The sequence below is a fragment of the Heliangelus exortis genome, chromosome 1 (assembly GCF_036169615.1).
Source record: "Heliangelus exortis chromosome 1, bHelExo1.hap1, whole genome shotgun sequence".
In the NCBI taxonomy this organism is placed as follows: Eukaryota; Metazoa; Chordata; class Aves; order Apodiformes; family Trochilidae; genus Heliangelus; species Heliangelus exortis.
In genome coordinates, this window is record NC_092422.1 from 30,338,279 (window position 1) to 30,349,990 (window position 11,712).

The window sequence follows — 11,712 nt, forward strand, 5'->3', positions numbered from 1 at the left end:
ATCTCATCTGAACTCTCTCCAGTCTGCTCTCATTAAAAATGGGCTGGTTTTTTTTCTTGCCAGCATGAATTAATTTTTTATTTCACTTACAGTGCACATTTCCTATTCCTAACTCTTTGGTTCATTGTACCTTGCTCTTTAATTAAAAGAAGGTAAGCCCAGGTTTTCCTGCTGTCTGGACCTCTCTCTAGAAGCTGTCTTTACCTCTCATACAGCTAGAGCAAACAACAGCTTTTTCAGACAATTTGTCTTACTTCCCCTCCCAGTCCAAGAACTCCCCTCAACTACATTTGGATAAGAGAACCCTACCAGAGGTGTTATTTTGGAAAGATCTTTCCCATTTAGTATTTTATTTTAAAATTTTTCTGGTAAATTTTTTACTTGCTTTCCTAGACTTTGAAGTTTGAATAGTTCTCTATTTTTGAATGAGAAAATCATATGGCCTTATATAATTCTGATATTTTAACAAATGCAAATTTTGTCAGACTAGTAATCCTACCAAAAATGCAATTTAATTATTTTTAAAGTTTGATCTTTCCTTAAACCATGTCATCTGGTATTACTCATGCTGTTCAGATTAATTCCTTATTGACAACAACCTATTTTGCCTTCCTGAGATTTTACCCTGAGTTAACATTAAATGAACAGGCCTATAGCTATCCCTTCAAAATATTGAAATATTGGTTTCCTGTCTTCTTTGTTCAATCTTTTGGACAGTCACCAAACCAGAATTTCTTACCTAGTATCTCTACCTGAAAACAGCAGTTACAGATGTTTCCAGAGGCTCTGTATTCACAAGCTGTAGTACATGACCACTGGAGGAGCAGGCTATCTCACTTTTCTAAAATTTGATCCTCATAGCAGATAAGATTTAATAGTGACCATCCACATTGTCCTGGTTTGGGCCAGGATAAAGGTGATTTTTCTGTCTTGTACTTTTGCTTTCAGCTAAGTCTCTTGTAAGTAGTTGCACTTGCTGAAATTAACAGCAAGTTTCTCAGACAGTGTCTGCTTCTAGGACTGATAACACTCGATGTTTATAGTTACTGCTAGAGACTGGTGTGCAGAGCCAAGGACACTGCTCAGCTCTGAGGAAAACTTTTACCTCCCAGAAGGGATAAAGAGGTCCCACCTGCAGCCCTCCTTTGGGGAGGAGCGGACAAGATAGATGCCAGAATTGACCAAACAGAGTATTCCATCTCATACACATCATCCTCAGTATAAATTTGAGGGATCACGAGGGCCAAGCCAGATTTCCTGCTTCCAGCCTCCGGCTGCCTGCCCTTCCTGCCTTTCCTGCTTCCCTTCCTTCACCCGGCATCCTGGAAGGATCCCGTCCGTTCGTCTGCCTGTGGTCCTGATCCGTGCCAGCCCTTATCTGTGTGTTCCTGCCTCCAGTTCCCAACTGCTGCTGACTCCAGGAGTCCAGCCTGGACTTTCCCAGAGCTGCCCTGCAGCCTCGGTGGTGACGTGAGAGCTATTGGGGGAAAGGGGGAAGGAACGTGGGATCAATTTTCCTGTATATTTGTATATATTTATTAATTTTTCCTATTTATCATTCCTGTTTCATTAAAGTTGTGTAGTTTAGTTTCCAACCCATAAGTCTCTCTCCCTTATTCTCTCTCCTTTCTTTATCAGGGAGGAGAGAGAGATTAATAGAGAGCATCTGTTACTCGGTTTAATTGCCAGGCCAGTGTTAAACTGTGACACACATTTAACTCCACGAAGGAAAGAGTTAAATCTTGAATTACAAAGGCTGAAACAGTCATGGAAAGACGAAAAAAACAAATTCAGTTTTGGTGTATCCCTGATACCAAAGCCCTCAACTAACGCTCCCTTCAAATTTTTGAGTAATGCTGTAGCCGAGCAGCCAAGAGGAAATCAACCAGGTCTGCTCTTTGTTACCCCTCTCCCAGTTACAGCCACAAGTTTTCTGGTTCAGTTGCATTTCTTCAATGAAAAACCAGGAAAACCCCCAATATTTCTCACCTTGAGAATCTACAATTTTCTCCTGAATGTAGAGTATGCCATGCTAATTCAGTTTTGCTCTGCTTTGTAGAGCGACTCTCTTGCGATTGACACATTTTTTAGAAACGAAACAAAACAAAAGTGCAGAAGGGTTATTGAAACGCTGGTGTCTTGATTTGCATTTGTTTCATTGATCTATACAACTGCATTGCTTCCTTCTTTGGGGAAAGTCTGGGAAGCAGATGTTGTGCTGTTGTAGCACGTTTTGAAGGTCACCAATTGCTAGCACAGCAAAGCAGAGCCTGGAGCCTTCAGTCCTAGGAAATGGAATACTCTGTTTTACTTACCTAGTCCAACCCCACTTGAATAAATCCAAAAGGCTTGCTGGGATGAACTAATTTGGACCTTTTACTGGAGCTCCAGGTAAGTGGATTGCAATTGCAAGGCTGTAATACATGAGGAAGTTTCTCAGGTAAATTTCACCTATTTTGTCCAGCTTATTTTTAACCTGAATAAAATGGAGGAAAAAACCGACAAACCCAATCCAACCAAACAAAGCAATAAAGCTTTTTTTTTTTTTTTCATTTCATTTACACTGTATCAATTCTAATGAATGCTCTGTTCTCTTGAACTTACTTTACTCTTTAAGTCAATGTCTCTCTTGGCTCACCTTCCAAAAATGACTGTATGAAGCAGTGATTCATTCTGCTGTCTCTGTTTAATTTGGGAAAATGCATTGCTTGCTTTTTGTACACTAGCAGTTGTCTCCAGGGGAAAGCAATTGGAAATACAGGAATTGAAACAGGTTAAACTGATAAGAAAGAAACCCAACCATAAAGATTGAACAATTTCATAAACAGACTCAATATAATTATTTCCTTACAAGTTGTGACTCCTTTTGACTTTAAGTGGGATGGTCAGCACTTGAGTCTCCTGCAAGGTAGCACTCTGGTGTCACAAAATTGAAACAAAATGGAAAGCTTCTAAGACTTAGGAGTGGGTCTGTAGGCTCACAAATAAATACTGAAAACAAATGCTACTGTGTTAGCATTTTGTTAAATCTCTGATTCACATAGGATAATTTTCTTAGCTGTTATATTTTCAACATAAGTAACGTCAATCTTTATAGCAGTTTTTTAATGTTGTGAGGCAGAATAAACTGAAATAAACTGTGTCCAGTTCTGGGCCCCTCAGTTCAGGAAGGATATCAAGGTCCTGGAGCAGGTCCAGAGGAGGGCAACCAGGCTGGTGAAGGGACTCGAGCACAGATCCTATGAGGAGAGGCTGAGGGAGCTGGGGCTGTTCAGCCTGGAGAAGAGGAGGCTCAGGGGAGACCTCATCACTCTCTACAACTCCCTGAAAGGAGGGGGTAGCCAGGGGGGGGTTGGTCTCTTTTCCCAGGCAACTCTCAGCAAGACAAGAGGGCACGGTCTCAAGTTGTGCCAGGGGAGGTTTAGGTTGGACATTAGAAAGAATTTCTTTCCTGAGAGGGTGATCAGACATTGGAATGGGCTGCCCAGGGAAGTGGTGGATTCTCCATCCCTGGAGATATTTAAAAAGAGACTGGATGTGGCACTCAGTGCCAGGGTCTGGGAACTGCAGCGGGAGTGGATCAAGGGTTGGACTTGATGATCTCTGAGGTCCCTTCCAACCCAGCCAATTCTGTGATTCTGTGATTCTATGAAAAGGTAGGTGGAATGGAAATGTGGAGATGCTACAAATAGACCACAAAGTAGGTTTGTAGTTTGCATGTGGAGAAACAAGCACAGGCTGGTTTGGGAGGAGAAGTTTATTTTCTGTTCCAAGGAGCATCTCTACTGATTGAAGGATTCATTTTTCTGAACTGCCTGGAAAGCAGATCTGTGGAGCTGTCTTGTGGAGGATCTTTGACACCTAAGACAAATCAGCCTCTGAGGATGTCTGTCTGTTTGCTGTCTGTGGAGAGAACACACTTTATCACCACAGCCTATGTCCATAATTTTGGGGTGACTTGACTCCCAACAATAATAGCGTAAGCACCGAGAAAACTGATTTACTTGCAGCATATACAACTATATGGGCAGTCCTGGGCCCTTTTTGAAACACTGCTTTCACAAATAAACACAAGGGTTTTCCATGAGGTTGCAGTGCTCCCCACTTCAGTCTGGCAGTTATCATAAATTGGTCTTTAAGGCAAATAGAGGGATCACAGCTTAAAATGGAGGTCTTGCTATCTCATAGTTGAAATTATTTTGATATTGGTGGCAGTCTAAGTTTAAGAGTTTTTGAAGGGTCAGCTGAGGTTAGAAGCCTATTGTCTGAGCACACAGTGCTGTGTGCTGCTGTTTACTGAGAGTCCTTGACCCAAAAAGGTTTTGTTTAACCAGGCAAGGCAGGGAGAGGGAAAAGGAGGATATGAGCAGAGTGATGGCTGACAAACAGAGAATGAATTCTCTGACATATTTTTAAAATATTTAATTCTTCAGGAGTTCATTAGAGAGAATTAGCTAAACCAAGAAAATGAAGGAAGGTGAAGAGGAATCTTGGGTGGAAGGAGGGTAATTTGTGTGGAGCAGAAGAGAGAAGAGGAGCCTGTACCTGAAGTGAAATGGTTGTGGAAACAGCCCACGAGCAGCAAGAAAGCTTTAAAGTTTTTGCTGTCCCAGGAAGGTGCCATATCCCTAGAACTGTCTTCCATCAAGTCCACATGGCTTGAGGGGTAGAAAAAAATTACAAAATGCAGTGAGAGAAATGGCTCAGGGTATCATGGTTGTGGTAGAATTGGAGGGGCACCTCCCAATAGTTCTGGAGGGGGATTGCCAGAAGGGAGCTCTGGCTCTGGCTGACTGGCATCTTTCTGTTTCTTCCCTTTCTCTGGCTGGCAGAAGTGCCTCTGCCATTTCTGGCTTTCATTCATATCCCAACGAGGAAACACCTTGGCAGGGTCAGGCCTTTAAGAGAGGATATGTTATGACTTTATTATTGATGCTAACATAGCTTTTCATCGCTGAGCCACCTTGCTTCACTCTGCTGCTGTTTGTCAGGCATCCATTTGAAGGGAAAGACAACACCCATAAATACCAAGTATCAGTGCTGAGGTTTATGTCACTCGGTACACTATTTCATCCTAAGGCAATAGAGACCCCACAGGCCTCTAAGATACCTTGAATCTGACAGCATTTTAAATAAATATGTATGGTCAGATCATAAAAGGGGGTAAATCAGCATAGCCTTGGTGAAATTGGATCCTTTACACTGCACATGAATTACTGACCTTGGTGTGAGCCCCTCCGAGCAGCTGAGCCTCATGCATCATGAACGAGCTGCTTGCAGAGCTGGCTCCAGGCAGGTTGGAGGGGATTCGCAGACCCCCCCTCTGGCAGATTGGGCTGGCAACAGACTTAATCCCGGGAATCTTGTCAGCAAGCTCCTCCTTGCACCTCCTAAATGCACCAACTGTGCATCTGCTGTGTGGTCATGCACACCAGTAAAGGAGATGCTGGGAATGCCCATTGGGGTCAGGGATGTGCCAAGACACTGCCTGATCTCAGTCACAGCCACAGCCCCCAGATGAAGGCACAACGAGCTCACTGGGTTCAGTTGCAAAAGGACATTTAACAGCAGTGCCAAATATTTGGCTGTTATGTCCAACCCTTCCACATGGCAGGGAAAAGGGCCAGAAGTACTGATTGCTAAAGGCTCCCAGTACTGAGGAGTTGGTCCTTTCCACGGACACTTCCTTGCTAGTGGATCTCTGAAGTGTTTTCCTACCATAATAAGGTACAGTTAGCCTGTTAAAGCTGGTCCTCTGTGCCTGTTCAATCAAGTTTGCCAAGTATTTTGTTCAATAATTTGCCCCAGCTCCTAGCAAATGGTTAATCATTTGTTCACCAAGGGCTGGATACCCCAAGTCCCAGGGAAAGTCTACCATAAACATTTATAATGAGCTTCTGCCCTGGGTGCCTAGCAGTCTCCCTTTCTCTGTTAATTGGCCTTGCAAGTGGATGGACCAGCCCCAGCCTTTTCAGGGGTGCCCATGTGTATCACTAGGAATAAGATCATCTTGGAATTTATTAATCCACTTTGCTCAGCTCTGCTGCCCTGGTCAGCACTGCAGTATTAGTTGTGTTCGCTCAGTTCTTCCACTTCTTCTTGAGTGATGATTAGATCTGAGCTGTGGGGACTGGTGAGTCATCAAAGGGCATAAATTCCAGGCTCTGTTTAAATGTTAAAAAGGTGGTAAATGCATGATATATGAACTGCTGAAATCTTCTGCAGTTGGGAAAGCAGCATGTTATAAACAGGATTTATTTTCAATATATTAAAAATTTCTTGAGCGTTTCGCTGATAAATATCACAAGGGGCTGAATTCTTATTGTGCTGTAATTAAAATGAATGTTTCAGAAAGGCCTGCCCCCAGGCTGACAATAATGACAGTGGAAACAGGTGAGGAAAATAAAAGTTAATGAAACTGGAACAGAGTTAAAAGATGTCACAAAACTGACTTTATTCCATATGTGCACAAGGTCCATTTAGAAATATTTAATAGTAAGCATATGACTATTATTACACCCATAAATTAATCTTTGCTGACAGTGAATGGCTCATTATTGGCTACTCAAGAGTTTAACATCAAGCACACAGCTTGCCAAACCCTTTCAGCTCAGAGAAGATGACATTGACATCTATCCCACACTTTTAATCCAAAAGGTTTTTGGATGGAGCTCTGTGATCTTTTGAGAGGGACATCAAGACAGGTTTCTGGTGGGCGTGCAGGCCTGGGGTGTCCCCCAGGGCTTCCCTCATTGCTCAGGAGAGGGAGTGCATCCAAGTCTGCCTATGGCACTGGGATGAAGGCAGTTGCCATCCCTCTGTGCCACCGGGGTGGCTGGAAGGCATCCATATGTCTGGGAGCTCAGCAAGTCAGGGAGCATCACATGTTCCTGCCTGCTCCTTAGAAAACAAGAAAAAACACACGCACACACAAAAGCCAAAACAACCCCAAAGAAACAAAACCGACCCCAAACCACCAAAATAGTCCAAGTAATCAAATAAAAAAAACCCCACCTCTTTAGGCAGGCTTTGGTTTTTAGTATTAGTTCTTAGTTTGATCGCCAGCACAAGAAAGGGACAAGTTCTGTGAAAGAGAGACACTGAATGCATAACCAAGGAAGGAAACCTATCTGAAAACAGCCTTGTCTGGGAATAAAATAGCTATCTGGGGACAATACCAGAAGGAACATAAAACATAATTAAAAAACAAACAAAAAAAGCCAAAGCCCCCCTCAAAAAACCCCCCAAATAAACAAAAACAAAAAACAAAACAAAAAACAAAAAAAATCCCACAAAAATAAAACCACACAAAATCAAAAAACCCCAAACAATAAACAAAACCCCAACCAAGCATAAAACAAATTTGATTATTTATATGACTAGGGTGTAAAACCACCTGAAATAATAAAATAATAATATTTTTATGTTTTATGGTGTAAATAAAAAGCTTGTAAAAAACAACTGCACTTCCAACTAGCATGAGAAGGAGACCAAGAAGACTTCTATTGAATTTAGAATCTAGGATGTCCTGAAAGGAAAAGAAGAACTGAAAATCGTAAGGTAAAGAGAAAGGAGCCAACATGAGCAGCTAGATAGAGATAGAAATTAAATGCCAGTCAAGCCCTTAACAGCAAGTTTATCAGCAGGATTGACATGTGATGTACAGCTCAGAGCTAATACAAGACTTTCTTCCAGATTCCTGGGACATAAAACTTCATTCTGAGGCCCATGTTTGGAAGAAGTCTTGTAAAAATGATTGCACTAAAGAGAAGTTGGTAAAAAAGCCTATGTATTTTCACAAGGCATTTATCCACCTTGTTTTACTGACCCATAGCATCAACTAACAAAAGTGCAGTTCTTTACTAAGTGCTATGATATGGGTTTAAAATTCTATAGAATGCTATACAAACTGAGCTGCTTTCAAAATTACTTACAGGACAGCAAAAGTCAAAGAGTAAAGGAAGAAGGAAACACCTGAAAGAGAGAGAAGCAGCGTTTTTATTGGTAGCAAAGCACTGATACTCAAGTACAGTATGGAAATGATATCATTAAGCTGGATCAATGAAGCTGAGGGATTTTTCTCTATGAAGAAATTTTAAATATTCTCATCCACTTTTACTAGCATATCAATCCATATCAACAGTACTGCAGAATAATAGGGAAAAAGCTACAGGACTTATTGGTTCTAGTGAATTGTGATGACAGCCCCAAATCCCTGTCTGATTACATGAATTATCCTCATTCTCCGTAACAGAAGTCCATGCATATGAAAGGGATGGAGTTGCTTTGATTTGCCAAGTAAAACAACTGTACAGACAAGGGAGAGAACTATAAGGCATGAAACAGGTAATATATTGCCAGGAAAACAAATGACAAATGACTTACCAGGAAAGAAGAAAAAGGTAAAAGAAAAGAAAAGAATTCACTGTTTTGACTGTGAAAGGTGAAACTCAGCTTAGGACAATGCTACTGAGCAACAGTCCTAGATACTCTTTTTCTATGACAAACCCAAGGAGCAGAGCTCTATTATGTAATTCTGGTTGTGAATACTTTTATCTCAGTTAAATTCTTCCACAGAAACATCAAACTGTACCTCTGACCTGTCACTTGAAGAACTTTTTATCATTGTGGGCAATTTCATATGTTTATGCTGAGATGTGTTGTGGTTTCAGTAGAAAATTTGACTTTCCATTTTCTACTTCTCCAAAATCTTAATTTCCCACCTCTTTCCAATATACTTCCAACAAGTAAGATTCATCTGCTTCTAAAAACCAAAACATCTCCTCCTGACAGTTACCCTTGGCTCCTTTTGGTGTAGTAAAAAAAGGCACCTCTGTTGGGTCATGAATCTTATCCTAAGGCAAATTTCTGAGGTAGGTAGTTTTAAATTATTTCTGGGAGGCTGTCTCTCTTTATTGACCACAGAGGGATCATCCCAGGATAAGATCAACTTTAGATGTCCAGTTCTGGATGGTGAAAGTGGAATGACTTGGATCCTTTGAAAATCATGGGACCTTGATATTCATCTGTGGGTTATGGGTCAGTGGAGCACAATGAAACCAGGCAGATGATTCCTGATTTCTTGAAAGATCAGGTCAGACTGCAGGGAGCCTGCCTTTGGGAAAGTCAAGAATCCTGCCTGGGGCTGGTAATGGAACTGCTGGAGAAGCTTTTAATACAGTAGGTAATAAAAACTAGCAAGAATATTTCTTGAGAAATTGTGTGCATTCAAATGCCTACTTTTGTTAGGTTGGCTGGGGTACCATGGCTGTATCTTATTAGCAAGAGTTTTGTCTCAAGAAGATGGGATTTGTGCCACAAAACTGTTGGTGCTGAGGAGCCCAGGGCCACTCTACTCACCTCTTCTGATTCAGCTTTGTCTAGAAAGAACATGACCCAAGACTACTCTGAAATATGAGCCCAGGTGTAGTGACAGACCCATGGAAGAGATTTGCTTCAAATGTCCACTGTTCATCTCTACTAGAATATTGGTGTAGACACCCTCCAAACTTCAGCTACATTGAAAATCACAAGACATTGACAAAAATAGGCATTTGGAGTCAGAATGAAGAGCCAAGGCACTTCCTTCCCTTTCCCTTTTCTACAGCATTTTATTATAATTGTTATAAATCTAACAATTTTTTCTTATAATGATGAATGATCTCCCTGGATCTATGAGAGCAGAAACCCAAGACTTCTCTATCTACAATGCACAAAGCTCTTCTGGGTTCAGCAACTTTTTAGGCAACTTGCCTGGGAATGAGGTCAAGACATCAGACAAGTCTTAGGTATAAGTTTCATCACATGCAATGTGAATGTCCCCACTATGTCTTTTTGAGTTTATTGAATCAACATTTCTTTGACATGTGTTGAAAGTTCTCAAATTATTAATTTAAATGCTGCTCCTCCAGAAGGAAAGAACAGAGTCCAAATGGACTAGATGGTTGTCTCACAGAGCAATAACTTTGAGAAGACCTTGGATATCTTTTTAGGTATCCTGGTTGAATAAACAAGTAACCATTCTCTCCTAGCTGGCTTCGTGTGGGGACAGTAATGCATTTCTTGCATATAGATGTAGGAAGGTGGTACTTTGGGGAAAAATGTCACAGGTACCTAGTCTGATCCTATTGTCACCTTTTGAGAAAATGACATCTAAAAAAAAGTCAAAGTTCAGAGAAAAATCACAATGGATATGAAGTTTAAAAAACGCATTTGAGCATGACAGGCTGGAGGTGTAGCACCTTCATTTTTTGGTGAGAAGCTGAGGTGGTGACTTGTTCAAATTCAACAAGCTGTATTACAAGGAGAAAGTATAGGAGAGCCATGTAGCACAATGTAGAAAAGAACTTTAAGAAAATAAAATCACACAGGAGACTGAGTGTCAGGGTCAAGATAGGGATATCTGTGTGGAAAAAATAAGAAGAGACACAAAATACTGCAAGTAGAGAAACAAGTCTTACTCTCTTTCCAAGATAATACCTCTGAGGGACTGTCTTCTCAGGGAAGTGACTTCTCTGTCTACTCTTCCTCCAAGGTGCTAACAGGTTTTAAGCTTTTTGCCTGTAAAATAGTGTCTCAGAGTGATACTTGATGGCTTAATACTAAAAAAGCAAGTGACCAGACAAGTCAGTAAGTTCTCCACCATTCCAAGCCATTAAGCAGAACTAGGTGGGCTTTTAAAAAGATGTGTTTCTTATTAACCCAAGGGAGGCAAGTTTGGTCGTAACATTTACCAAAAAAAGGTAATGTTAACCAATTACTGTATCAGAGCTCTCATATGTGGAGCAGTGTCAGCTGGTAGGAGTTGGGCTATGATTATTACTTTTCCAGTTCTCACTGTGACCATCGATGAGAAATTATGATCCCACAGGTTAAAAAAAATTAGCCCTAGCTCAGCTAAAATTATATGGACTTGGGCAGGACTGGTGTGTGTGTGTGTGGATATTATTCTTTGCTAGTATATAGGATCTCATGTAATCCTGTGTCCCTTAATATTAGGAATTATTCCAGGAAAATGTATGGAGAACTGAGCTACGTTTGCCATGTTTCTTGAGGAGTGCTAACATGGAAAAGATAGTCAGATGAAGTGGAAAAGGGCAGATGAACTAAACCATACCTGCTATTCAATCTGTGCTCTTCATCTTTCAAATCTCTGCCTTCCTCTAACATAACCATGGAAGGGAAATGCTGGGGTGAACCCAAATTCCAGCATTTTAATGCAGTTCCTGATACTGGTTTACAGCTTGGGGATACTTCTCCTTCTCCACTGAAAATAGCACAAGCCTATGCACCATGAGCAGTGCAATAGAGGTAATAAACAACATAATAAACTCTGCAGATAGTCAAATATTCCACTGTTTCCAGCCATGCTAAAATATATGGCACTTCTTCATTCATGCTGTATAAGTAGTGTTAATGTGTGCATTCTGTAGCAAAAAATTCATTAGGGTCCAAGTTTGGCTTACCATATTTTCAGATCCCAATACAAAGCTGAAAGAATTGGCAAGACAATTTTCTATCTTCTTTTGTTTATTTATTTGTAACCAGAATACTTTTATTTCCCTTGTTTTGTGTGTGCACTGACCAGTCCCACCTGCTCTCCTCGTGTCAGTAAAATCCACTGACGTGATGAGACCACTTTCTAGAGAAAATTGCTTTCTCTGGGACTCCTGGTGCAAAGCAAAACAAATTTGATATAATTTTATGACATTA